General features: G+C 35.6%; 1 protein-coding gene across 10 annotated transcripts in view; it reads left to right on the top strand.

The window, feature by feature from the left end:
* The window catches only part of LOC124186212, a 312,828-nt gene that overhangs the window by 86,262 nt on the left and 198,851 nt on the right, over positions 1-27,715 (top strand). For 8 of the 10 annotated variants that reach the window (XM_046577721.1, XM_046577713.1, XM_046577716.1 and 5 more), the window contains one exon: positions 7,435-7,466. The exons of the other annotated variants lie outside the window; for them this stretch is intronic. The gene's annotated coding sequence lies outside the window, so the exon portion shown is untranslated. The remainder of the gene's footprint in view (positions 1-7,434; positions 7,467-27,715) is intronic. 10 annotated transcript variants of the gene reach the window in all.

The following is a 27,715-nucleotide window of genomic DNA, read 5'->3' as shown; positions in this document are numbered from 1 at the left end:
AAGGTTTGGAGTACTACATGACCATAAACTTGAATTTTACAAATTACCTTCACGAAACCAATGAAAGTAGACTGTATTAAAATTGAAGTATGCAGATTAAAACTGACCTCCATATTTCTCCACGTGGAAAACTTTAATTACAACAAAAAATCAAATGAGAGAATTAATCTCGGTAGGCTAGCGCGGTTTGATAATTTACTTTTACAGAAGAACATTACGGCTTGGAATGATATGAAATTGTATCCAATTTTTGTGATAAAAAGTGAGGTTATGTTGCGTGATAATGTAATCCGTCTGTGATTATTAACTATGTACTATTTTATTTCGATAAAAACTCACTGTTCATTTTATTTTTTTTTTTTAGTCTTCCAATTGCTTAGTTCTCTAATTTAAATCGATACAACTTACTGTTAGTCAAGTTCTAAGACTTTTTATACGTTTTTAACATTACCGCACGTAAGACGTAACCGACGTACAGCCAGGTCAAAAATGTGTTGAAAGAACAACGCAATAAAACAGAGGTTCAAAAGTTATAACTGAAGGTAGTCGAATTCAATGTAATTAAAAAGGACTATGTGGACCGGCATAAAATATTGAAACCTGAATTTCACCTGTAATCACTTTATCATAAACGAAGTCGAAGAATTCACTTTGTTTCATTACTTTATCATCCTTCAAAATAATCCAAAATACAACTCTGATGATTTGCTGAAAATTCATCTATCAATAAAAACACCTATCGTTTATCAGAATTCAAAGTACTTACAGAATAATGTGACTTACATGATGCAGTTGTTAAATTTTTTCTTGCGCCAAGGGTACTTCATTAATTATCGACGCATCCTGGTTAGCTTCGGTTACACTCTGTAAGCGTTTCTTTTTTCACGTTCCCGGTTCAACGATTTTTCAAGCTGACTGTACTTCCGATAAATACTTGAATCCACGTCGCACCCCGAGGACACTTCGGTTCGTTTAATTAGAAACACTTTTACCCTAATTTAGTACTTTCTCACCACTCACCTTCTTTCATCGTATACGTTACATTTCGCTAGGTTTTCCCCTAACGCTACCTCACCTTTAATTTTGGCTCTGCTCCAAAGGATATTTCTCGTAATTTGCTTTGGATTGCCCTTAAATTTTTAGAACTGCCAACAAATCGTAGCCAGTATTTCTATAGCAGCATCCTCTTCAGGATTCTTGTTCATATTAAGAGTATTATATTCATTCCTGCCCCTTTGTATTCAGCTGAAGAGTAAAAAAAAAAACAAAAAAAAAATTCAATCATAATCAAACGAAAACGAGGCGAAGGGTTAATCACTTTTGTAATTCGGTCTATGACTTGTGCAATCTTTGTTATCTCATAGATTGTGATCACGTGTAATCTTTGTAATATTTTGAAATCATTTCGTAGCCTTCATGTCGTCTTTGTAATCCTTGACATATTTGATGCGTTATATTATTGCAATCTTTCGTGATCTTTTATAATCTCTTCGTATAGATCAAGTTTTCTTTGTGATCGTTGAAATCCATGTAATCGTTTGTAATCTCCCGTGATCTTACGTAGTCATTTGTATTCTCTTCGTGTTCTCCAAGTTATCTTTGTAATTTACATACAATTCTTCTGATTCTGGTACTATTCGCAGTTACGTACTTGTAATCTTTGTAATCCATTGTAATGTATATTTCTTCTTTTTTGCAACCTCTTAAAACCCCTCATGTTATCAATGTAATTATTGAAGTCCTTGAAATCTTTGTCATCTATGCGATTATTTTGTATTTCCGGTAATGTTTTCAATCTGTGTAATCTTTGTAATTATTTTTTACTCTCTTTAACGCGGCTGTAATCTTTGTATCATTCTTTTTCCGCGGTACGTCGTCTTCAAAGCGGATCAAAACGAGAACTGCTGTCTTACCTACCTATCACCTAACATTCAACCGTGTGTTTGCACTCTCTACAAATACAAAAGACCGAATAAAAGTTTCTTTTAGATTTTCAGAGGCGGACTAAAAACGCTGCCGCCTTCTTGACTCACTCGAAACACGATGGCTAAGCTGTGTTGTGCCAGGTATCATGTTGTTGACAAATCCCTGAGCCCCTGTATGGATCACACGGCTTAGGTATCGAATCCACTTTCTGCTTTCAGATTCTCCTCTTTCTAGGTTTACGTCTCTTCTGTTGCAAGTCATTTCTATCTTTTTTGTACGTATGGGGCATTCCAAGTCAAATTAGCAGCCCGTGTACCTCACCGCCTTCGATTTTTAATTTTTTTTTTTTTAGCACGATGTTCTTGCCAACCCAAAAAGGTAGCGGGGTTTTTTCCGATTTTTTTAAACTGGTGAAATTTAACAAAAAAAAAAAATTGCAAAGCCGATTACGAAAACGTCATTTTTTGGGTCTGAAAAAATTCGCACCGACTGTATGATTTGAAATGTGATTTTTGAGCATGACTCAATCATGGGATCTCAAAATTTACTATTTTTTTGATAAATCGCTAGTTTTTTCATGTCGAAATTTTTGTTTTCTTCTCCTAACATGTCTTGATCTAAATAGAATTCAGAATTGCATCATTTTCATGATTCCATGATCCATTTATACCGGGTAATAAAAGAAGGAGAAAAAAAAATAAATAAAATTAATTCCGACTTGGAAAAACTAAAAATTTGCAAAAAAATAGTTGATATTGAGATCCCATTGTCGTGTGGTGTTTAAAAATCACATTTTAAATCATAGAATTTGTGCAAATTGTTTGAAAATTAAAAAAAAATGGCGTTTTCGGAATTGGTTTTTCAATTTTTTTTCAAATTTCACCAGTGGCTTCAAAAATTTGAAAAAAGTTCCGTGACCCTTTTTGGACCGTTAAAAACATGATACTAAAAAATGAATGAAATACAAGAGGATGAAGTACATGGGCCGTTTATTTGAAACGGAATACCCTATATATATCTATAGTATATAATACCTGCACTTATACCAATACCAATCCTTCCTGAAACAACACACAAGTCACGTTACATCATTTCCATAACGTTACAATTTGAACGTAAATCGTACAACGGATGAACTTATTGCTAGTGACAGAGTGAATGAAGGTGCTCTTGTTCCTCAAATTTTTACAAACAGCAGCGAAGAAAGAATCACAGCGAATCTATAGCCCCACTTTATACATTATATGTGTATTAAACTGTAATGAAATGAAAAGTAAACGATTCGTGTCTTTGCAAAAGGTAGACAAAACAAGTATCAATTTATATTTATAAGCGTAGAAATGTGTACAATCTACATGTACAAATATATCTTACGACAAAAATTGAGTATATGTAAAGGAAGAGAAAAGATTGTGGCACATGTGTTTCAACATCAAATTTACCCAACAAAATCACATATAATACTATAAATTTGTTCAAATTTAACTATCACAGAATCATGTATAAAACTAATTTCCAACATCGATTCCCCCTGCTATTCCCATAATATTTTTACTTTGCGTACGTTTTTACCTGAATTTTCATGCCACTGCAGTTTCATAAATTTATGGACTGCAATTGTGCGTATATATTAGGTACCCGTAAGAAAGAAGTGCGGAAAGAGTGGAAAATTGAAAGAAAGACATAAATTTGTTGATCGCGAAATGTGTAAGAAGTGTAATGTGTCTGTGAGCTTTCAAGCTTTTATCCCATTGCTTTTCCATGTCATAATGATCATCACGATATTAGAGATTTTTTTCCCCTTGGTAGAGATGAAAAAAAAAAAAAGAATCTTGGGCCCCAGTGTATCTAAAACTCATGCAAAAATCAGCGCGCGTATGTTTGCCACATTTTTTTTTATGGCTTTGTTTGATTACACCATACCTGCGATCGGTTTATGAGCCATTTGGTAGGCGATAAAACTGGTTGGGAAAGATCGGACGAAATAAGGCTCGATAAAATTTCATCGTAAGGGGAAATTGACAGATAAATTCACCGGTAAATTTTTATCTTCAATTTTGAAAAAAGATGCTTTGAATAATATTAACAAAATTGAGAGAAGCGGTATTTCATACGAAATATACCAACCGCTGAAGAGCCGACATCAAAACAGGCTGTGCACGGTGATTTATATAATTTTTTCGAGACTTAAGTTGTTCATAACTGTGAAAATATCAGCCCTGTGGGTGAAAAGATGAAATGTGTGTCCCCCTCCTTTGTCGTCGGTAAAAAAATAAAACAAACGAACAAAGTTTAAACGAAATGATGTTAGCCTCGAGGTCGATAAGTGTTACCATTTGCCATGAAAATTTTCTTATTGTCTTATTTATATTTCTTTTTCTTTCAATTTCATCGACATTTGTCGTAAAAATATCCCACATTTTCTACCGGGTCAAACGCTACGCGCATTTCTGGTTCGGATGTCGAATTATTCAACGAGGGCGAGAGAAAGAGAGAGAGAGATAGAGAGAGAGAACCGAATACATTTTTTACTTCTAACGTCATCAACCGAGGTTGTGATGCAGGGAAATTGTTAGTGTTGGAGACAGAACGGAATATTTCATATTACATTTGTTCTTTGAATCTTTACATTTTGAAATACAGCTTAAATCTCCGTCGCATTTTACTGAGAAACAGCTGTATACGATACCGCAATTTTTCTTCTTATCCTGTTCTTGTCTCGTGTCATTGAACAATATCAGTTCATCTGTTTCTAACGTGAAAAGAAATTAAATCGTTATACATTTCGGAAAGATTTTTTTTTCGTACCTGTTTAATTGCGAGTAAGAGAAAGAATCACGTGGCATAAGTTTCAGGTTCGCCACGAGCTTTTCGTTTCCTGGGAATGCGTTTTCAATCGGGTTACACTCTGCATTCGAGTAATTGTTTGTTCTGCTACTGTGAACCTGGTGTATAAATGAAATTGAACAATGCTTGTTACAGTAGTGAACATTAGTTTAGATTTGGCTCAAATCGTTTTATTTTGCATACTGTTCGTAGAACGATGCACGATCACGTGTTCGGTTCGGAGTCATTCCACGGATTACACTACACTTTGAAACATCGCTGACCGACTGGATCGAATTTCCCGATTTGTATGCAGGTATGCATGACTATAAAATCACGAATGATTCAAACGGGTACACTCTCAATTTAGGTTGGCGATAGCGTAGGTAATGTAGGGATCTGCTAATTCCAGCGCGTATCTGCTCACTAGCTTCGTATTTTAGTCCAGACATGACAGATCTGAATTAAAACTATTTGGGATATGGCTGCATTCTTGTGTATAGAGATTTCCGATTCTCAGGAACTCAAATTTAAGTTTCCGTAAGAAAATGTTATAAATAAATGATAAATGACTTGACCATCGTGCAGAGCGGAAGATTCTACGTCGAATTATGTCTTCGTATGTCGGAAATGGAGTCGAATTAACAAATTAAGAAACCAGAAATTAATTCACCAAAAATTCCCCAGATGCCGTCGATAAGTAGAATTTCTTTTTTCATAATTTGTTAATCCGACTCCGTTTCCGACATATAAGGACATAATTTGGTGTAGAATTTTCCGCTCTACACGATGGTTGAGTCATTTTTCATTAATCAATAGCAGTTTTTCAGGAAAACGCAAAAAACCTCAAATTTTGCTGTTTTTTCGAAACGCCGTCTGTGAAGCTCAAAAATGACTTCAGATTCGAGTTCCTGAGGGTCGAAAATTCTGTTATACACAAAAATGCAGCCATATACCGAATACTTTGAATTCAGACCTATTTTGACCGGACTATTTTGCACGCACTCGAGTTAGCAGATCCCTACATTACCCGAACTATTACCAACCTAAATTGAACATGTCACTTCGGCTGCTTATTCCGGGGGTGACAGTGGCTGTACACGATGTTCCGTGAGTGTGCGTATTATTTATGAAGAAATGTTTCGCTTTCATTTTCTCTTTGCTGTCCTTCAATATTTGTGAATTAAAAATGGGGAAGGTAGGCTTTGAAAATTTAACACCGTACTAGAATGAGTGTCAGTTCTTCGAGACAGTTTTCAATTAACCAAGTATCCAAACAAAGGACAGAGTAAATTGGGTTCTCACTCGCGGGTGAGAAGTATTTAAGCGAAATGAGAAGCCGTCACGCGGTTTCCTTGGTAATGGCGCAGGATCTCTGTCACGCCATCCACGAATTAGAGTCATATTTTACTTATATATACAGACATCTTGAGAAACCATGCGATCTTCAATTCACCTCTGGGAATTTCAGTCGCGCAAAGGACTGTCTTAAGTTTCATTTCGGCGAACATGTTTTTTGTATTTTCGGTTTCAAAGAACGTTGTAACAAATAAATAACAAGCAAATAACATTGCTAGTGATTTTTCAACCGGTTTACCGTTTTACCCGATACGTGATCCTGACGGTCCAACCGATTTATCCTTAATTACGCAACAGCGGAGCAAATGAAACGAACCAAAGAGATTAAATTGTATCCTCGCTCGTACCGAGGTTCAAGCAAAAAACGTGTTTTCATCAGAGCGGCAGGTTCCTCGTTTCGGGAAAAAAAAATTAGGGGCTTATCGAGGCACTGATCCTGAGGCATAGAACAACTTCTCGTTTTTTGCAAAGCGGAATTTGGATCCGGTGAAATTATTTATACTTGAAATAGGGAAAAAACCGAATATGCTTACAGCCAGAAAATTACAGTGTTTCGCGATAATAAGGAACGTGATTTACAGGGTTCCAAGAGCATTCTTTTTCAACTATATCCTCGATGCACTTCAACTCCACCATTAACGTCATTCACGTGTGTGAAATGAATATGGAGATGTGAAAGCACGTCGGGGAATCGCAAGAAAGATTTTCTCTTGTCCCGCGTTTTGCTTGAAACTATTAAAACTTGCATGAGAAAACGGATCACATTAATATGTAAGGGTGGTCGTTTCAAACTCGATTCACTTCCGAATATCACGGCTGTCGGTTGTTTTTGTAACCTACAATGAACTTTTACCTGCTTATTATAGACTCATCGGAACGATCTGTTCTGAATCGAATTCGAACGGCAAATATTTTTCATCATTTATCATCTTAGGACATACTTCAACCGTCATCTGAAAGAAACATTGTTCATTCTAAAATTATATTTCGACTGTCAACCTTTAAACAGATCTTTCGTTTGAATTTATTTTGGGAGAACAGACTTCTGACTTGGAATTCAGATGTCGACGAATACTGAAACGAAAATGTCAATTCAATTTGGCAATGGTAAATTTGAAAAAAACGTTGAATTTTTAAAGTCGTAAAAGTAGTTTTCTGCATATGAGGTTCACATATGAATTGCGTTTTTGTGATTGCGTTATTTCTCTAGTTACAATATTTTTCACGCGATGTTTGCGTTAGGTCATATAAGCAAGCCCGAAATTTTCGAAATGTATCCAATAAAAAGGTTGTGGAACGATTAAACAATATCTTATTTTACAGGGTCATCACCATATCCCATGGACCAGAGAAAGGTGAGTTCGAACTGTGTTCTCGTTAGTGTTAAGATGGTGTTCAGTGGTCCTAGAAGACGTTGAGGTCCTGGAAATGTCCTTGGAATTTTTCGTCTGTCCTAGAGATGTTCTATTCTTAAGGTTTACTGCGAATTACACATTTATTTGCGTTCACTGAGTATCTGTTTTCAAAAAGTCGATTCTCGCATCGAATCGTGTTCCTAGTTTTTTCCTACTAACGGCTTGTAGTAGAAATAACGTGTATCACGTATGTCACGCTGATTATGTACAGCAACCTCTGCGTTCGTGTATTTTTATTTTTCCCGAATGTCCTTCAATAACCTGAAAATTTTCTTGAATTATTTACGGATCTTTTGCTGGACCCCACGTAGTAGATAGTTTTAGTTGTTATCTAAAAGGTCGCAGGTTCTAGATTACACAGGTATGAAGAAAAATATGTTATTTCAGTTGTATTGGATGTTTTTGGTAAATATTGTGTTTTCGAGTGTGATGAATCCAAAAATGACTTCCATTTCTCACCATTACGTACAGTATTTTTGCAAAATACAAGGTTTTTGCATGAAAAAAACCTCCATTTCATTACAAAGCACTGAATAATATTTATTATAAAACTAAACAAATAATTTATTCATGAAACGTGAGTACTTAACATTTCGTATTCATTTTTGTCGCCTGTGGAACCTTTCCTTATTCTCTTTCAAACTTCTTCGAACACGCTTCCGCGTTTCATTTTCTCTTTCTCTGTTTGTATTTATTCTTGACTCTTACCCTGATACATATTAAATTAAATTAAGCAATCACTTTTGCATAGGATTCTTAGAATCAATAATAAGATACCAGATCACGAGTTAAACAAGAGCTTCACTCTAAACGAAACTACACACACGAGTTCAAAAAAAAAACCTGACGTGATGGAATTTTTTTTAGTATTTTTCACCGTTGCAGTGCGTAAAAGTCTACAAATAAAAAAAAAAAAAACAAACAGCATAAAAAACCTGTGTAATTTTTTGCTTGCAGACCTGTGTTACAGACCTGACAAACTGGTGATGTATTTGCTGTCGTAAATCACCCTTGTTGCCGATCGAACTGCTCCTCTCTCTCCCCCGTTTTTTTTTTCATTTTTTTTAACATCTTCTGAGACTGATTCATGCCACAATCTTTCGAGTGGCCGGCTGCATATTTTCCATAAAACTATATGTTGCAATAAAAAGATAGTATTTTTGTATTTTTGCAAGCTTCTCCGTTCCCGCCAGCCAGAGTGAAAGTATTCGTGGATAGATTGTCACCAGTTTGCTGCAGCAAATAACCCGAGTTCCACGCGCATTATTACCGCCATGTGACCACCACACGATATTGCACAAACAGATTGAAAAGCTTACGCGGGAAAACACGGCTTTCCTTTTGCTAGCAAGATTTCAGACGGCATATGATATATCCCTAGCACTTTGGTCGAGTTCGACAAGGTGGGATTACAAGGAAAATCCCAGGGTTGACCTCGATGGATTTTGGTGATTCTCCGCGCAGTGGAATTCGATCACAAGCGAAATACTACGTGTTTTGATTTTTAAGAAATTTTCCGTGTGTTCCTACGTTAATATTGTCATCTTCGATGATTTTTTATGAGAGCCGCGTTAGTCATACTTTACGGAAAAATTTCATAACCTCAAATCGGTTTTGTGCAGTTGGTCTGCACGAATTGTTCGACTTTGCCTGTTTCCAGTTGTCAGATAAGATGGTGGTTTAGCTATTTTCGAATTCCCAACTCGCTCTTAACATTTCAGTGACACGAATTTTCTGCTTTCGTCAAACTGAAGATAGTCATTCGTTGAAAAATTACATGTCGAAACCTAGAGTTCGGTCATGTTTACAATCCACAGATTGTAAAAATGAAACTTCGTACCCTTTGCACATGTTAGAACCTGATTATCTTTTAAATCCTTATTCAAATCATTTGTTTCAATGAATTTATATCAAAAACCGACAGTTGCCATCAAAATACTTCATGGAAACTTTATAGTTTTTTGAATGAATGGAACCCTGACCAAACTGTATATTAAGACGCGTACACGTTTTTTTAAACACAACACGCTCAATAAAAAATCTCTGGCATCCTAACGTATCGACGTGTCCTTTTCAATTAAGCGCGAACAGTCAGTTTCTATTTGCTCTGACTGATGCGCAGTTGAATGGTTTTCCTTTCGATCAGCTTTTTGCTAGAAATTGATACCAATAAGTTGAATCAAGCCCCAAATGGATAATGCATTCTGGTTTTGGAACGTTAGCCGGAGATTTTATATCACCGCTAATTGTTAATCTCTTCATTCGCTTTTTCCGAGCGAACTTCCATCAACAAAGGAATAAGCTCGTAAGCCATGCCTTTGGCCATTCTCTAAATATTATTCAAGTTTCAAAGTATACCGGTCAGCTTTGTCAACCACCTCATATTTTCCATAATAAAACACAAAATTACTTCCATCTTCTGTATTCAGGACTGATGAAATGGATCATGTTGAAGTTAGTGTTACGTTACCGTAACGATTTGCGCTGTGGAAAAATCGTTATTTCGCAATTTTGGAACGATTTGAATTCCAATAAACCGTAATAAAACAAAACATGCTCATATTTTTCAGTCCTAGTTCCCTCAAAACCATTATGTAAAAATAATGAAATAGTGATTTTTTCCAAATGTTTTCTTTGTGGTAACGTTACTGACTTTAACCTCGTTGAACTGGGTCCACTTGCCTCATTGGGTTGGGTTTCTGTCGAAACTTGGCCGCGAAATGTCATCGAAATGGCATTCAATTGCCTACTGGTGCATGCATCGGAGCAGTGTTTCGGATCCGTTATATCACACGATGAGCGCTAATTACTTGCGACATTGCCTTCGGGGCACCGCCATCATCTGTTCCGTGCGGATGATCTGGTCATATGCACGCGTTAATCTGCACCAGAGCAACTTGATGATTACACGCGTACATTGGAGATGAGAACATTCGTGTAGTATCACTAGCAGACGATAGCGAGCATGATGAATTGACCGAGGCTGAACAAACGAAATGATTTTGAGGACTGTATCTTTCTTTCCAATCATGGTTAAATTTTTATAGATATTTATCATTGCCCAGAAGTTGCGGCCATTCATATTACAATTTAATTTCCAACAAACACTTGAAGTAACCCTTTTCACGGCAAAGGATCTAACATTTAGAACTACGAGGTTAGGTTAGGTTTGTTGACGCAACGATGATGGCACCATGTTTTCCCCTAGAAATATAACCAAGGTTGAGTTTCCTTTCACATCATCTTCGATTAGTGATCCAACCTTTCTTTCTTCGTCCTTGTTTCTGGTGCGACGACGTGTCTTTCGTTTACATCTATTATCGTTTAATAACCTGTTGAACTTTGATGAAGTAGCGTCACCGAAAGAACCAGAAAAATAATCTTGAGCATTGAAAATGTAACTGATGATTGATTGCGTTGGATTACGATGTAAAGGTTAACAATAACTTGTTACTATTTGGATGATGACTGAGCTGACTACTTTGGATTTTGATTGTTGTTAATGGATAATATCTCGGTTATGGAAACCTTATATAAATTATACCGCTACTGCGCTTCTGTTTTTCCTTTTCATTAAGAAAGTTTCGCCTTGTATTATGTTACTGTATTAAATAAATATTATTTGAAACGTTAAAATTTGCGTTTGACTTTATTCACCTTCGACACCGAGAAACTCCACGCTTGCTGCCGTTTTGTGATAATTCTTTATATTATTTTCGCATTCTTGTCTATTTCGCACTCGGGGAATATCAATTCTGGAACTCGATTAACTTTTCTACGCCCTCCTTTTTCGCGATCTGTCGTGCAGCTGATGAGATTGCCAGAATCATTGTATTCATTTCAACATGTCGAATGCGGTCAACCTGCGTTAAACAAATTGACACTTGGCCGCGCTCATCCAGAATTCCCGACGATTTTAGGACGGCCCTCTTCTCCCTTTATGCTTCCGTGCCGTTCGTCGCGACAAACCCTGAGTTCAATGTCACTCCGACCCCATCGCACCGAGTGGAAAACTTTATTCCATTATGCCATTACGTATCCAGTTACCCGACCCACGGAAAGAGGAATTCACCAAATCGCTCGGAGAACGAGTCACCCGCTGATATATATCCCGGATACGCGAATGTTCGTACAGACGATGAAGAATCGAGATCCATCACCACGTTTTTCACTTTTTAATTTACATTAATAATTGGGCCCAATTAACAATCTCTCCAGAATTTTTTCCATTGTTTACCGTTGGGACAATACTGGCGCATTAATTACGAAGTTCAAAGTTAAAGGTAGTTTGAGTAAAAAATCGCATTGATACATTTTCAAGTAATGGGAAATTTCGGAAACTGCAAATTTCCTTTTGTTTCAATTTGTTTTCATAGAAGCACATTTTGACTATAAACATTCACACTTTTCCAAAGATACACCTTTTTTGAAATTTGCGATAAACTATTTTAAAAAATGTAATTTTCTGTTCTGATCGTATGAAAATTAGGTCCGTGTAAAAATCAACGTTTAACATTTTAAAAATTTGAAAACAACATCAGGAATATCTTTCACCTAATGAAAAATAATCCAAATGATCAGAGTGGCTGAGAAATAGTATGATAAATAAATCAGTTGTAAGGTTGACTAAAAATGAATTGAAATAGTGTGAATAATAATTATTGTGAATTCGTTAAATATTTTTACAATGTATGGACACTGTTTTTGAGTACAATCTTTTAGAAATATGATGAAACATTGTGAAACAGTGATTTTCATGATCTCCGCGCAATTTCAACGTACTTTTCATAGAGTGAAAAATGCTTCGGACCTTTTTTAATATTCTCAAAACGTTGAACACCAATTCTTACAGGAACAAAATTTTCAAAGCGCCAAGAAATTAGACGAAACAATTTTTCCATTATGGGTTGAATCTGAAAGTGGTTGAAACAGAAAATGCAATCACTGAGAATTTTTTAAGTATTGCTATGAAAGATTTCAAACTTTGGTAAGGTGTGAATATTGATAATCCAAAAGAGAGTCTGTCAAAATAAAATTCTTAAAAGCAAATGGTGATATCAAAGACATTATTAGTACTTCAAGCAGCATTGGCGAAATCAAAAATGGTTACAGTTAAAATTAATTAACTTCTTATGGAACGTCCCATATAAACCTACTGAAAATCTAGTCGTACTAAACATATTTTACTAAATTCACGACAGTGAAGGAATAAAGTGATTCGATAAAGACGAAAGAGAAAAAGAAAAAACAAATCGAGCACTGTTACCAGAAATGCGACGAGAAATCACCGTAGAAATAAAAATTGTTAATGTGGCCCACACGCACACCATAGATTAGATTCCAACGCGAAGCTGTTCAGAATATTGGAGCATCACTCAGATAGAGATGAAAAAAAAATCAACCGTAAAACTGGAAATAAAAATTGAACTAGCACGAAGTTTTTAATGATTTTCTCACGGTACCGAACATTTCTATATATGCCTAGAAAGTAAAAGTTGAAAGGTTGTGGACCAAGATTTTATTCCTAAGAAAAGCTTGAAAAGTTTTAACTTCACGTTAGATTTATTGTTTAAACTTTTCCTTTCTTTGACCCAGAATATATGCGCAAACGGGCATCAAGTGAAATTGACGTTCGATTTAAATGATCCTGTGACCTAGTTCAGTCAATAACATTGATTTTCTCTTTACTACCTAAGGATCTGTGATACAATTTACTGAACTTGAATATTAAATTGTACGCATGTAATACATAATGCATGTAATTTTTCTTGACCATAGAATTAATGAAAAAAATTAACTTCGTCGGTATAAACGCAGATCAAACTGTTTATTCGAAATCGCTGACGTTTCGGTACAAAGCAAAGGTCGACAAAAAGTGTTTCTCGGAGAGTTCAAAAAATCTATACTTACATACATTTTTATAATTTAAGGGGAACTTAATATTAAATATAACAACAGTAAATCGCAATGCTTGTAATTTTAATTTAGTTGACAGATTAATATCATTGAATTCACAACTAAGTCATTACATTTTTATCCAAATGCAACGTCGTGAGATTTGAGGTTATAATCATATATCGTGATACAAAAATATACAAGCGCAAATAATTGTTTTCTGCGGTCAAACAAGTAGTTTATATGACACAAAAGGAATTGAAATTTAAGTAATAATGCACAAATGTTGCCAACATTATTCTCACTATGATTACTTTCAAACCTAAAAATTAGGAGATGAAGAACTGATCATTTTAATCTCGAATATCGTATAGTACTGTGATTGAAAGACGTTATGCTTCGTGTAATCAAAGTGCCAGCGAAAACTGGTTCCAAATTGAATGAAAGAATCCTGAGCACCAATGTTCTTAGTTACAAAGAACAGAGGAGTACATGCAAACTCTATTACCTCTACTCAGAGTGCACTAAGAGTATAGAGTGTCGAATCTGGTGTAAATTTCATTGGCAGCAGTGCACCTATTCTGCAAGTAATCTTTTTTTCGCATTTTGCATGCAACTAGCTTGAACTTTATAGTATTATTTTATACCAAAATAGGTGGCTGGTCAAAATCCCCGCTGGATAAAATTCCCCCAGATAATATTCCCCTAGATAAAATTTCCCCCGGATACAATTTCCCATGGATGTAGAATTCATATAAATTAAAAGCGGATAAAAAAATGCGTAAATAATTAATCAAATAAACAAATGAATAAATAAATAATTGTGTGAACATTAATAAACGTATAATAATATTGTGGAAGGGGAATTTTGTTCGAGGGAATTTTCGAAAAGGATATCGTGGATGGGAACTCCAAAATACGTAATCACAAATTAATCTCAATTGAGTTTCGGCGCATAAAGGATATGTAGACTGCTGAAACAGAGACTGCGTAATGGTTGATGGATGACTTTACCGTTCACCAGTTTTAGCAAGTTTCTCCAACAGTTTATTTGTATTCACAAACAGAGAAAACAAATTTAAAAAATCCCGTAACGATACATGGGCAATAAACTCCCAAGGTCAATTATTATTCCCGAAGATCGATCTTATCAACTGAGGATCTGTCGCCCTCGGTCGATAAATGATCGAGGAGAAAACCGTTCGGTAATAAAGAACACTTTTCTGAAAGAGCAACTAGGATTAAAATGACGAATAAATTGTAGAAATTGCGAAAATCACCGTTCATAGAACATATTTTAACAACTCTAATATCCTGAAACTGTTCCTTGGCTGTCTAGTCCAAGTTCTGCTAAGCTTGGATGCATTGACTCTGCACGATCGTCAAACGCAAATATCAATAGTACTACACGCCCTGTACCGATCGGCACCACGGATGCAGGTAATATCCACATTGGTTTCCAGTACGCGTACAAATGCTCTGTACACATGTGCACGCGTGGTTCACGCGTGTAAACAGAGTGCATGTATGTATATCTTGTGCTTGCCTGGGATGCAACGTAATTAGGTACCAATGATGTAAACTCGAAATCAGTTTCAGCTGTCTGATTACTCGTGAGGTATGAAATTCCGGTTTTCCTTGATCACCGTCACCTCAACACGTAACCCAATTTTATTTTTAATTTTTCATTCAGATCTTTCAGAAAATTACGATACTCGGTGTAGATAATATGGATTAAATCAGAACCCAGATAATAATATTTGAATGAGTAGACTTTTGAGCATTAAAAAAAAAATTGCGTCATTTTTATTAATTCAATAAGTTATCCCAGACATAACTCATTTATGAACTATCTGATCGTTTAAAATCTTTCAACTCTTTCAATTCGAATGAAATTACTTAGGATCAGAATTGCGATATTTGTTTTCTTGTATTATTTGTTCGACGACTTGGTTGAAAGTTATGTACGCGCGCACGTGACGAAGTCAAGGCGTAAATTTTTTGCTATCCAAGTTTTAATATCTGCTACTTTCATCCGTTTGACATGCTGGTGCGACTTAAAGTTACGTCAAAACTAACTCAAGATATGTGTAAATCTGCGAAGTGCGGCTATTCCGTTGCTGGAAACCGTCTGTCTGTAAGTACGAAAAGAGCTCCAACAAGTGAACCCACTTTCAAGGGAAGATTTCATCGTCCCCCACTCCGCGCTTCTATCTTCTAGCTTCCGTATCCTTATCCTCTCCACTTTTCACGACAGACGACGCGCGACGTTCAGACTTAGGCTTGGGTTACGTAACGTATGCCTCATGCATTACGCATTGCGGTGAGGCTGAAAGGGTTAAGAATGTTTGACCTGGTTGGAAATTGTTTAAGCCCACTGACACGTATACGCTAGGCTAATCCAAAAACAAAATTTTTTTTATTTATTTATTTATTATTTGCAAACGTGCACCAGAATTTCGGTAGAGCATTTCGAATAGAACGTCTCAGAAAAATATGAGCTCTTAAAATTGGTATTTAGAGGTGCTTATTGTATTTTTTTATTTGCCATTCAAATAACTCGTAAAAAAAAACAGGCTAAAACAAGGAAAAATTTTTATTTTATTTTTCTCGTAAAAAGTTTTACTTATAAACTATCTAATTTCAGATTTTTATTGGAAATTTCAGGCTCTATAAAGAAGTACCGAGATAGAGTTTTTTCAACTTTAACCGATTAAGAAATATTTAAGATGACTCAATGTGCATAAGCGAATATTTCTTAATCGGCTAGAGTTAGGAAAATTCTATCTCCGTACTTTTTTATGGAGCCTGATACTTACCGCAAGAATTTGCATTTACATAGTTCATAAGTTAAATCGTTCACGAGAATATAAATATAAAGAAATTTCGTGTTTTTTTTACGTGTTATTTGAATGGAAAGTGAAAAGAATATAATAAGCCCCTCTAAATATCAATAATAAGAGCTTACATTTGGCTGAGGTGTTCTATTTGAGATCCTCAGCCATAATTTTGACGTGCGTTTGAAAAATGAAAAAAGATTTCTCATTTTTGTAACATCATAGTGTACGCTTTCAACTTATACCTATATACGCCATGCAGCTGGTTTCGTTTTTTATGACAGATTTTTTTTTCATTTTCAACTTTGCCCACGATATAAAATTGCGAGTTTGTTCAAATCAGAAGCTTCCATAAAAACGCCCAGATTGTTTGGCAACTTGGTATCCTTGTCATAAAAAAGAATAGATAAAACAAAAAATTGAAAAGCAAAATCATAATAAGGATACGTTGTGCCCGCGCTCTCAGCTATAAAGTGAAAACAAGGCGGACTCTGAGAGGGTCGAAGGTCTGGAGATTGAACGAAGAAAAGAGCGGGTTTCGTTTCGTGGATTTATGAAATCAAATTTTCTGACTTGCACCACGCTGCTTTTGAAACTTTCAATTCTGCTCTGGTAATTGTTCGAACTTGTTATTGTGCTTTGTTAATTGTTTTACTGTAATATCACGCCTTGTGAATCTTACCAAAGTTTGGGATCTCGCTGCTACAAGGCAAGTTAACGAAAGATAAAGTGGTCCAAAACTTACAGAAGTAATCCACGGGATATTTTACAAAAGATTTGACGTAAATCCTGATTGATAGGGGTTGTACGGAAAAGAGAGGTATTTCGCGTTAGAAGAAAATCTAAGGATAGTTTCAGAGACTCGCAAGAAACTTGACGGGTAATACCTGACGTAAACGGATATATGATTCAAACCAAGACACCGATCAAGTAACACGAATAGAACGTACAAAAACACAGGATTTAAGGTTATGTAGCAGTTCTATCTTTACCGACCGAGCAAACTCGCGCTTTTTATTCTATATTAAATAAACAAGTTAACGGAAACAATTCAAATTTCGACGGTGCATTGGAAAAAGGGTGACTTTACTCGGTCGGTAAGCGTAGGGCTGCTACATAACCTTAATGGGAGAACTAGACTTGGTAGATTTACGTTAAACGATGAAGATATTACTCAGAAATAGATATCGCCAAAAACAAGGCTGACACTGATTGTCGCATGAAGATTTTAAATCTCAGTAGAAAACATCAGGACACCAAATGCAAACAAAAGCTATTCGACTTCAAAGCTTAAAAGTGAGGTTATGAAAAATTGAAACGAGATTAACAAAATGGAAAAGTACACCTAAGCCTTCGAATAGTCGCCCCGACATTCTTCAATACTACTCATACATTATTTACGCGTTTGTAATTTGTTATTTATGTAATACATCAACAGGCAATTCTAACGAAGCATTCAATCCGTTAGATTCCACTGGGGATATAAATCATCGAGAATGACATGTAATGACTTTATTGAAATGAATATTGTCGTAATCAAAAGTTAGAGGAAGTCGACGAAGAAAAAAAAAATCTTATGCACTAACAATAAGCTCCGGAGATAAATATTTGTAAAACAAATTTCGAGCAATCTCTGAGATTCTTATGGTGAACAAAATGTGTCTAAAGCTATTAGAATCAGATCTAAATCAGCAGAGTTTTATCGATTTAAACGGTATAATTGTAAAATCTTTCATCGTATTGTTCATACCTTGGCTTGTACGATTCGTATCATGTCAGAATCATTTTACTTACATGAACGAGGAGTTGTTTCATTTGTGTTTACTATCATTATCGCAAAACAATATTTTTAGATGTTTTTTAAACATTCTCAAAAAGCTTTTCTCAATTTTTTTACGAATGAAAATTGTTCATTTCTTGATCGCAATAATTCAGAACTTCTCGAGTCTTCGTCTCGCCGTAACTTCACTTCAAACGCTTTTCACCTATGTTTACAGTCGTACGCAAAAGTGGTACCTAGATATTAAGGTCATGTAGTACTCCTACCCTTACCGACCGAGAAAACTGACCCTTTTTCTTCCTAATTTTAAAGAAGTAATAACACCTTGTATACAATACACGAAATTGAGGGACATTTTCTCCAATTTATCTACGAAAAATGATTTATTATTTTTTACTTTTGTTTTTCATACATGTTGATATGAGGCTTCAAGTACATGAAATTCTTTTTTTTCAACTACTTTAATACAAAATGGCTGCGGAGCGGCTGATGAAAGGAATTTTCGTTTTTTTTTTACGGGCGACTACAAAAACCGCGAAAGATTTTAAAAGAATCTGCCAAAATCCAGTGAAGTACGTAGGATTAGTCTGTTATATTAATTTTGGCAAAAATGGTGTCAATTTGAAAGAAAAAGGTGAAAAAACGTGAAAAACCGATTTTGGCATCTTCTTTTAAAATCATCTTTATTTTTTAATCTAGGTTGAAAATTGCGACCTGCAGGTAGTCGCTTGTTGAAAAAAAGAAGTTCCCTTTCATCAGCCTCTCCACCGCCATTTTGTTACGAAACAATTGAAAAACAAAAAAAAATTTTCCTCGCACTTCAAGACTTGTGTGACCATGCGCGAAAAACAGAATAAAAAAATATTAATTCATATTTCTTAGATAAATTGGAGAAAATGATCCTGAATTTCGAGCGGACAAGGTGTTACGATAAATAAACTTTAAAGTTTTATTATTCGAATAAACTTTAAATAAACAAACGAACGTAAATTGTTGAAATTTCAACGCTGCATCGCTCTTCTCTAGCGGAATTCAGGAAAGTTCACTTAATCTTCGCAACGTTGTGTAAGCTGCGTCAGTTTCCGCAGGGGTGCGGTTTGAAAAATCATCCGGATGTTCGTTCAGAGGTATCGATCATCCGGCATTTCTCTCTTTCCCGGCGTATATCCTATTCCAACTCGCTGAGCTGAGCCGCTCGTTCGTTTCCCCCGTTTTCCCGTTGATAGTATTCTAGGAAAAGGAGGCGAGCGAATGCAGCAGGCAAGTCAAAGGTCCTTAAAGCCGCGATTTCGACACTTGAACCCGCTCCTGAAATAAAATTAGCTTTCTCAAGCCTTTTCCAAATCCGAAACGAACCATTCACGTCTGTCTACCGCGTATTTATACATCACGCAAATAGCAGGACTCTGTTTTTTATCACCTCACTGTATTACTTCAGCGCCCTCGGAACAAACTTCGTCTGTGAATTATTGACTGCGGTTAGAAGTTCCGTTTATCTTTTACTGAAATTGTAGTAGAAAAACTAGCATTGCGAAATTAATCCATTATTTCTAGACTACGATTCGTTTAGGTAATTTTTTTTTTTTTTTTTTTTTTCTAGTGAACGGATTACGCAGGTCAATAAATTTTTTGTTTTTTTTTTTAGTTTTCGTTTGTATGAATAAATATTGATTCTATACGTCGATTAATAACTAAAAATCTTCATTCGTTACTTATGAAGTTTGCTTTTGTCTTTTTTACGTTGATAAGTAAGTCTGGACGTTTTTGGTTGATATTTTAAGCAGCACGTTACGGCGACGTTGAAATAAAAAGCAAAGTTTATCTAATAAAACTGTATTTCTATTAATCATTTTTGACATTATTGAGTTTTTGAGTTTAAATTTACAGATTTAGTTTTTATTATTTTTTTTTCTCTTTATACTAGTAACAGTCTTGACTAGCAATCACTTTTCAATTAATCGATTTTCGACCGACCCTCTTTCTGATTAATCCTCTATCTGATTAATTATTTCACTGGTAAACAGTTATTCCAATTTATAATTTTTCTCGTTAACCGTTTTTTCCAATAAATAGTTTTTCGCATCAATCGTTTTTCGATAAAGTGATTGTTTGAATAATCGTTATTCCTGTACATTCTTTTTGCGATTACTTCGTTTTGCAGGTTATCATCAGTTTTTCCTAACGATGATTTTTCCAAGTAATCGTTTTTTTTTTCAATCAATCGATTAATCCGCCCTTTTGCCAAATTGTTTTCCAGATCAGTCAATTAATCGCATCAATAGAAAAACAATTACCAGTAATAATCTACGATTGATCTATCGATCGCACAGCCCTGTTAAAAATTTATGAAAGAGGGGCGGATCAAGACCAAGAGAAATCCGCTTCTCGAATCGACAATGAATTATCCGATAATGTATATAAAATATTCCAATTCATTAAACCTGAATTCCATTCCACGAGATATTATTTCTGGGTCGTTGCTTGATCTTTATGACAGCTTTGAAAGTTTCAGTTTCAAAGCCAAAACGTGTGAGAAGATTTTTTGGTTCCATTATATCCTAGATGTAAACTAGAATATTTATACCCAGTTCATTATTTTGTATAAAATTTTCCCGATTAATTTAACTTTGTAATTGACTCGAAAGAAATACATAATTGTTCTCAATCCAGACGTACACGATAGTGAAATTATATTTTATTCAATAATTCATGGAAATGAATTCGACTGGAAAATTCTTTCTTTCACTTCTGTAAGGAGCAGGATTGCTTTCTAACTTCCTTTTTTTTTTTTTTTTTTCTTTTCCCACCGACGATTCACTTCTCCAAATAAGTGTCGGCACTTATTTACTTTCTGGTAAATTGAAAGGCGAGAGGGTGAGAATCTCGAGAGAGAGAGAGAGAGTGAGAGAGAGAGGCGGAATTGGCCCCACCCTCGCAATAAGTCTCTCCGCGTTTTACTTCGACGATAATCCTAAACAGATGCCGATAAAGGGTAGTCGGCACGTGACGTTCCTCGGGGACGATAAAACTAAACTTCCCCTAACAATCCCCCCTTTTAAATGACTGTCCATCTTTCACCATGATTACCTACGATTGAGGATTCGTGAGATTGCGACAATTCTGACTGTATTTTTCGAAAATAATATCGCGGTGTGTATACAGTTGGGTGATCCAAAAAACAAAAAATGAACACTTTTTTTTATTTTAAAATTTACGCGTTTAATAATTATAGGAAGGATATACAAGGAAGACGTTTGTTATAATTTTAGCCCTTAACGTTAATATTTAGTGCGCCCTGATCCCAATCTTCCATTTTCCATTTAATTAACACGCGAAAATAATTTCAGTTACTTCTGAATTTTGTAGCTCAGTAACGAGGCAATGTACCTAAATATGCAGTATATATATTTCTCTACCAAAAAAGTCTCTTATGATTTTTTGATAACAAAACTCTTTCAAAAGTCGTTCAAAGTTAAAGTTGAAATTGTGTAAAAATTGACTTTTATTCGAGATTAACAGTGAAAATACTAGACTTATTATAAAATATTGTGGGTTATAAAACGATGTCGATAAATTAATTTTCAAATAAGGCAAATTTATTTTTTGTTAAAGAAAAGAGGTCCTTCGTTATAGTGGAATTAAATATGTTATATATTATTGCTTGTAATAATTAGAAGATAAATTTTGATCAAGTTGAAAATTATTCGAATGACATGATTTTACAAGGGGAATAAAATCAACTGTTAAACGAGTCTAGGCTACAGTGAAGTAAAGTTTTTTTAACTTGCGTAGCAATTACGTAGTAAAGTGAAAAATATGGTTCCCAAACAGCATTTGGTTTTTTCTTTTTTTAACGCATTAAAACGTATCAGTTCGTTTATTTCTGAATTTAAAAATTTGTTGAAAATTATGCCCTGATTAGTGCTATGAAAATGAACATAATTTTTTCAACGTATTTGCCGCAATGTTAATTTTCACTGTACAAATGTGTAGAAAACTGTGCTTTTCATTTATTTTTAAACGCAGGTACAAGAGCAAAGATCATTCTCTTCCTTCGAAAACGATCATCCAGTAAAATGAAGGGCTGTATAATGTAGCTGACGAAAACATCTTGAGTGATCGTGAATAACGTCGTCCCCGGTTTCGTGAATACATAAATTTTAAAAAACATTCCTTGTATAGGCAACGAGACTTGTTCTTACAGTCTTGAAGTATCGAATATTTCATCCATTATTGATGAAAGTCTTCCGGTTGATTTTATCAGATCGAGGTTTTGTCGTAATATTTTATCAGCCATGTTCTCCAAAACTTCATTTACAATTCCTCGGCGTGTAAACGCGAGTGCTTTTTTGTCCGCTCTGAACGTGTTTCAATCTCACTCAGGCCTTCGGTTGATTTTGTAAAAATTCAAGCAAATATTCTGCGACTGTGATCATAACTTTGTTATGTTGGATTACAGGCTAAGCACGAATCGACCGAACAGTCTGAATGAAAAGTTAGTCAAAAACGCCGAAAACGTTTCAAAATTCTCCGTCAATATTATTTGCATCAGTGACGGTGAATGTTAATTAAAAAAGGGTATGTATTGAAATGAATACCAGCAAATTCGAATGGCAAAAGCTAAGATGTCAACAATTTGAAAAGATGTTTTATAATAAGACTATTTGAAATAAGTAAACTCTGCAGTGTCTTTCGTCCGATTTTTTAATTTTGCTGGGCCTACTTTGCCAGCCGATTAGAAAATCGTTCAAAAAATATTCAAAACTTAAATGAGCCGAAAAACATTGGAAATGGATCAGAAACTAGAGAAAGAGAGAAAAGAAAATAATTATAACACTTTGTCTCAAAGTTTTGAATATCTGCATAAACTGGTGTTATCCGAATTTGTTAAAAATGATGAAAATAAAAAGTTCTTTTTCAACGATTTCTTATCTTTTCTTGATATTTCATTCCGACGGTTCGACCGATTCACCCGTAAGGATATACATTCTCAACCAAAAGTGAGTCGTCTCGTCGACAATATTGAATACTTTGTGTTAAGATAAGAATCTGAAAAAAAATCAAACACGATAAAGAAGATAAGAAAATTAAATTTAAACAATAACACTCCTCAAAAGTTATCGATAAATTGTTTATACGAAACATTGATCAACAGATTTCAGAGAATGTTTTTTTTTGTCATGTGAAATGAATTCGTTGATTTTTTCTGAACGCACGTGAATTTTTTAGGAATTTTCTCATTATTTTGAAATTTCCGCGTTTGAAAGTTTTAAATTTTGAAAAAATGGACGAAAAGCCGTGAGTTTTGGATTCGTTTTCGTAGAAACATTGTATGATAAAATTCAGAAGTTTCCGGAGCATTGGACCAATAGTTTCGTAAATACAGCCGTTATGGATTTTCGAGAACGGAAATTTCAGAACAATGACAAAATTCTTTAAAAATCCATGCGTATTCAGAAAAATCAACTCATTCGTTTCACATGACAAAAGAAAAATATTCCCTCAAAAACTGTTACACAATGTTTTGTTTAAACAATTCATTGATACCTTTGAGCACTGTTACTGTTCAAATTTAATTATCTTATCGTCTTTATTGTGTTTTATTTTTTTCAAATTTTCATCCTATCATAACGCGTTCAATATTGTCAACGAGACTCACTTTTGGTTTAGAATGTATATCCGGTGGTTTAGAAAGTTTTACAATGCAAGGGTTCCGAGGCTTGACATATAGATCTATGAGAAATCTGACTGCTGGGGGATTGGACTAGAACTGTTCAAATATTTGAATTTTTGGTGGTGGTCTGGAAGGGTTAGTTTATATGTTTGCGGTACCACAAAGCCGAGGTATGATAAGAGTTTAAATATTGGCTGAGGGTGGTTTGGACACACCGAAAGAATTTCCGAAGACAAGTGGATCCGTCGGAACGAAATCCAGTCATTTTTCCATGATAATTCGGTGTGAAATTTTAGTAAAACATCCAACAAACTCAACCCGAAGGCACGATATTTCACCGCCGCGTAGTGGGCGTTAAAATTCCTTATCCGCGGATTTACATCACGAATACACCGAAGCGTAGGTATCCCAAATTACAGACACTGCAAAGATAATTGCGGTCGTCGATGAATAATGGCTTCTACCACACATAAACTGCAGTGAGCTTCTCCGAGTAGCAGGTAGTAAATATCTCCCATCAATCATGTAATTAGCTTAGGTGTTATAATCGAAGTTTCCTTCAAACACTCCGTTTAATATCTCCGAACTAGTCCTGAGTCCTCCTTCCACCGTCAAGTTCTTGACCCTGTTAAGTACGGTTTTGCGTTAGCTTCAGGGTCAAGGCTTTCGCACGCGTTATTCACTTCTGCGTATGTGTTCACCGGCCTGTGAATGTACGCTATGTGTGTAAACTTTGCTACACACTATAACGGCTAAGCCCACCCAGCTGGAACCTGGAACTCCTGCGTACATATAACATATAATGCCAGAAAGTGTTCTCCGGGGGCTACATTTCATATCCCTTTAGGTCTTTTGGGCCGAGCATTACGTTGCCAGTTCTCGGTGACTGTATGTATAATGCATACCATCGAGTTTTCGGTACGCTCGTTAATTTAACATCCCTTCAACGATTTTTTTTTACATTTTCCTTTGCTTGCCAGGTATGTAGATTTATTTAAAAACTTGCCGTACGACTCGTGAACAAACGTTTGTTTGTTTGTTTGTTTTTTTTTTTTTTTTCATCTTGTCGTTTTCCTTTTTCAATTGAGAATGCGAATTAGTTTTAAACTGGATTCAGGATTGATATTTTTGTAACGAAGGTTCATACCGTATGTAACCTTTAAGCTTTACCAATTTCTATTATTTGCTTGTAATTTTAATCGTGTCAACCTCTGGAAGAAAGAATTTATTTCTCGGATGAACACAGCGCAGATAAATTTTCAATCACTTACCGACTGATGGTAAAAATCCTCAGTCGATAAAATTGGTTTTGTGGAACAATAATCAACCTTGGGAGTCCATCATGAATCCAGCGTTATAGAATTTCTCTAAAGAGATACGTTAATTGAGTTATTCGAAATTTGTTTTACTTATAAAAAATTGTATTGTAGTTGAAAAAGTGTTGAGGAATATGATTCACGTATTTGATTACGATTTTTTTGAATAAAGATTCGTTAAATCAAATACTGCGTTCATCTTTTTCGGAAGTATTCTTAAAAACGTGTAATTGGAATTCCTAGAAGTCTCATCGACGGTTGTTCGACCATCTCAACGTCTTTTTGTCGAATTCCAGATTTAATCACTTGGTAACTATGTTGAATATCTTACCTGACATTCTTACAAAATGACCCCGGCATACCTTCACTTTTGAAATATTGATGTTTCCCAAGACCCGCTATATTATGGCAAAATGGCGTGAGAGTTAGACTTATCTATACACATCATTGCCCTAAATTCACGGTTGGAAATGTAAAACCATAGATTTTATATAACAGTATAATTTGCGGGAAGGTAAACTTTGCCAAAGCTGGATGTACACTTGCGGACGATGAATCTGAGATGGCTAATTTTTTACACTAGACAGTTATGTTGGCAACACGGAGAAACCTACAGCGCCACAGTCGGCTGAGCATGAAACTAACTCAATCTTAATAAACATAACATAATCCGTGATTGTCGAATCTAACCTTGGAATACCGCGGGGATAATGACTTGTTGGATTGACACGTATTCTGAGGTTAGATTCGACGGTCATGGGTTATGTTATGTTTATTGAGATTGAGTTAGTTTCGCGCTTGGCCGACTATGGCGCTGTAGGCAAATTAACCGTCTAGTGTAAAAAATTAGCCGTCTCAGATTCATTGTACCCAAGTGTACATAGCTGAAGTCCTTTGATACGAACTCGCTCTTAAAATGACAAAGTTATACATGTGTGACATTACATTTTATTCGCGTATCTCATGGACCACTAGCTTCACCCTGTCGCAGATCCCGTATGATAGTGACAAAGAATCAAGGCTTACGATACGGTCGAAACTAGACTTGTAAAGAATATTTCTAATTTTTTTGTTTCGTATACATTTGTTCTCATGTCTCGTACCACGTAGCTAACCTTCCCGCAAGCGGTCTGTAAGAAATTCGCATCACCGAGAGAGAAAGAAATGCAAAGACGCTATCGTTACCTGGGCGCTGTTTATACAGGGTGGCGATTTTAAGGCATCATATTGATGTAACAGGTCGAAACATAGCTGATGGTTGAATACGCTAATCAGTCTGATTTTTCATTTCAAATCAAAGCACTCACGAAGAACAGAAAATAAATTGTTGAACGTTTGGTTTTCTTTTTTCTTTTTACAATTTTCTTAGCAGTTGAAACGTCTTAGAAAAAATGGAGTCCAGATGGTTGTGGGCGTAAATATGAATGCCGCTACCTTGATATGGGAGTGTTTTTTTGTTTCAATCAAAAAAGTGGCAAAATGGCGGTGGTTTGAAAAAAAACTATCGTGTTTGACCTACTTTTTCGTACAGTTTCTCATAAAACACAAACGTGAAGCATTTAAAAAAAAGCTTACGTATCAAGATTAAAGAACAGCGTGTAAAATGTTGTGTCCTAATTTGAGACGTATAGCTTGAAAATTCTTCCTTTGGCAGTTTACGCCGCTTTAAAAAACCACGATTCGAGAAAAACGCGTTCAAAGTTTGGACTGCGGAATTTTCATCTAAATTGTTTAATGATGATCGATTAGCCGATTTGTAATGCCAGGTCCATACAATGTCCCGTCTATACTCACCGGTAATGCAAGCAAGAAAAAGTATGTGTATGTATTTTTTGAAAATTGTATACTAGGATGATCCCTTGAAGAGTTACAGAGCAATAACATTCGAAAAGCATTTGTGATATCTAAATGAGTTTTAAACGAAACTCGTATTGTTCGAGGACGACGTTTCACGGAATCGTCGCAATTTTTTTTCAGCGAAAGAGCCAACGATACGTCAGGGTCAACTCCACTTTTTTGAATCGAAACACGTATTTTGGTTTTCATGACATCATTACTGACGTTGAGGCGAGTTCGGTGACCTACCGTGTGTCCACGAGGAAAGTGCGCACCTTATGCGCGTGCGTTAAGTCGTTTGAGTTTCATTGGCTGACAGTTGCCGCCTGATTGAGCAGACGAGGCAATACCAATCGCAACTGTCAGAAAATGTCCCTAGGAGCCCACCGTTACCTGCGGGCAACTGCTGTCGGTGTTGTTACGAAAAACAGTTCGTCGATTCGGAGCTAATACGAAGTAAAATAAATCAGACACATGTTAATCGTGTCAATCGAATCATCGGATTCCTTCAACGGTCAATTTACAACTGTAATCCGGAAATCATTATTAAAAAAATACTTTACCAAAAGTTCGCGCCTTCCTTGCGAACATAACTTCTTCCGAGTAACGTTGGATTCCTAGGGATATTTTCTAACAGCTGTGGGTGCGCACTTTCCTCATGCACACACGGTATAATACAAGTATGAAAATAGTCGACTAATCAAGCCAAACGACGAGTGAGATTTTTGGCAAATAGTTGACAGGACAAGGCGTTTCTGCAGCTTGGCCACCTCGTTCACCGGATCTACCATCGCTAGACTACTTTTTATGGGGTTTTGTGGCAAAACGCGTGAGAAAAGTAGCTCTTAAAA

This window comes from Neodiprion fabricii, chromosome 7 (assembly GCF_021155785.1).
Source record: "Neodiprion fabricii isolate iyNeoFabr1 chromosome 7, iyNeoFabr1.1, whole genome shotgun sequence".
NCBI classification, from domain to species: domain Eukaryota; kingdom Metazoa; phylum Arthropoda; class Insecta; order Hymenoptera; family Diprionidae; genus Neodiprion; species Neodiprion fabricii.
This window is presented reverse-complemented; position numbering and strand designations above follow the sequence as displayed.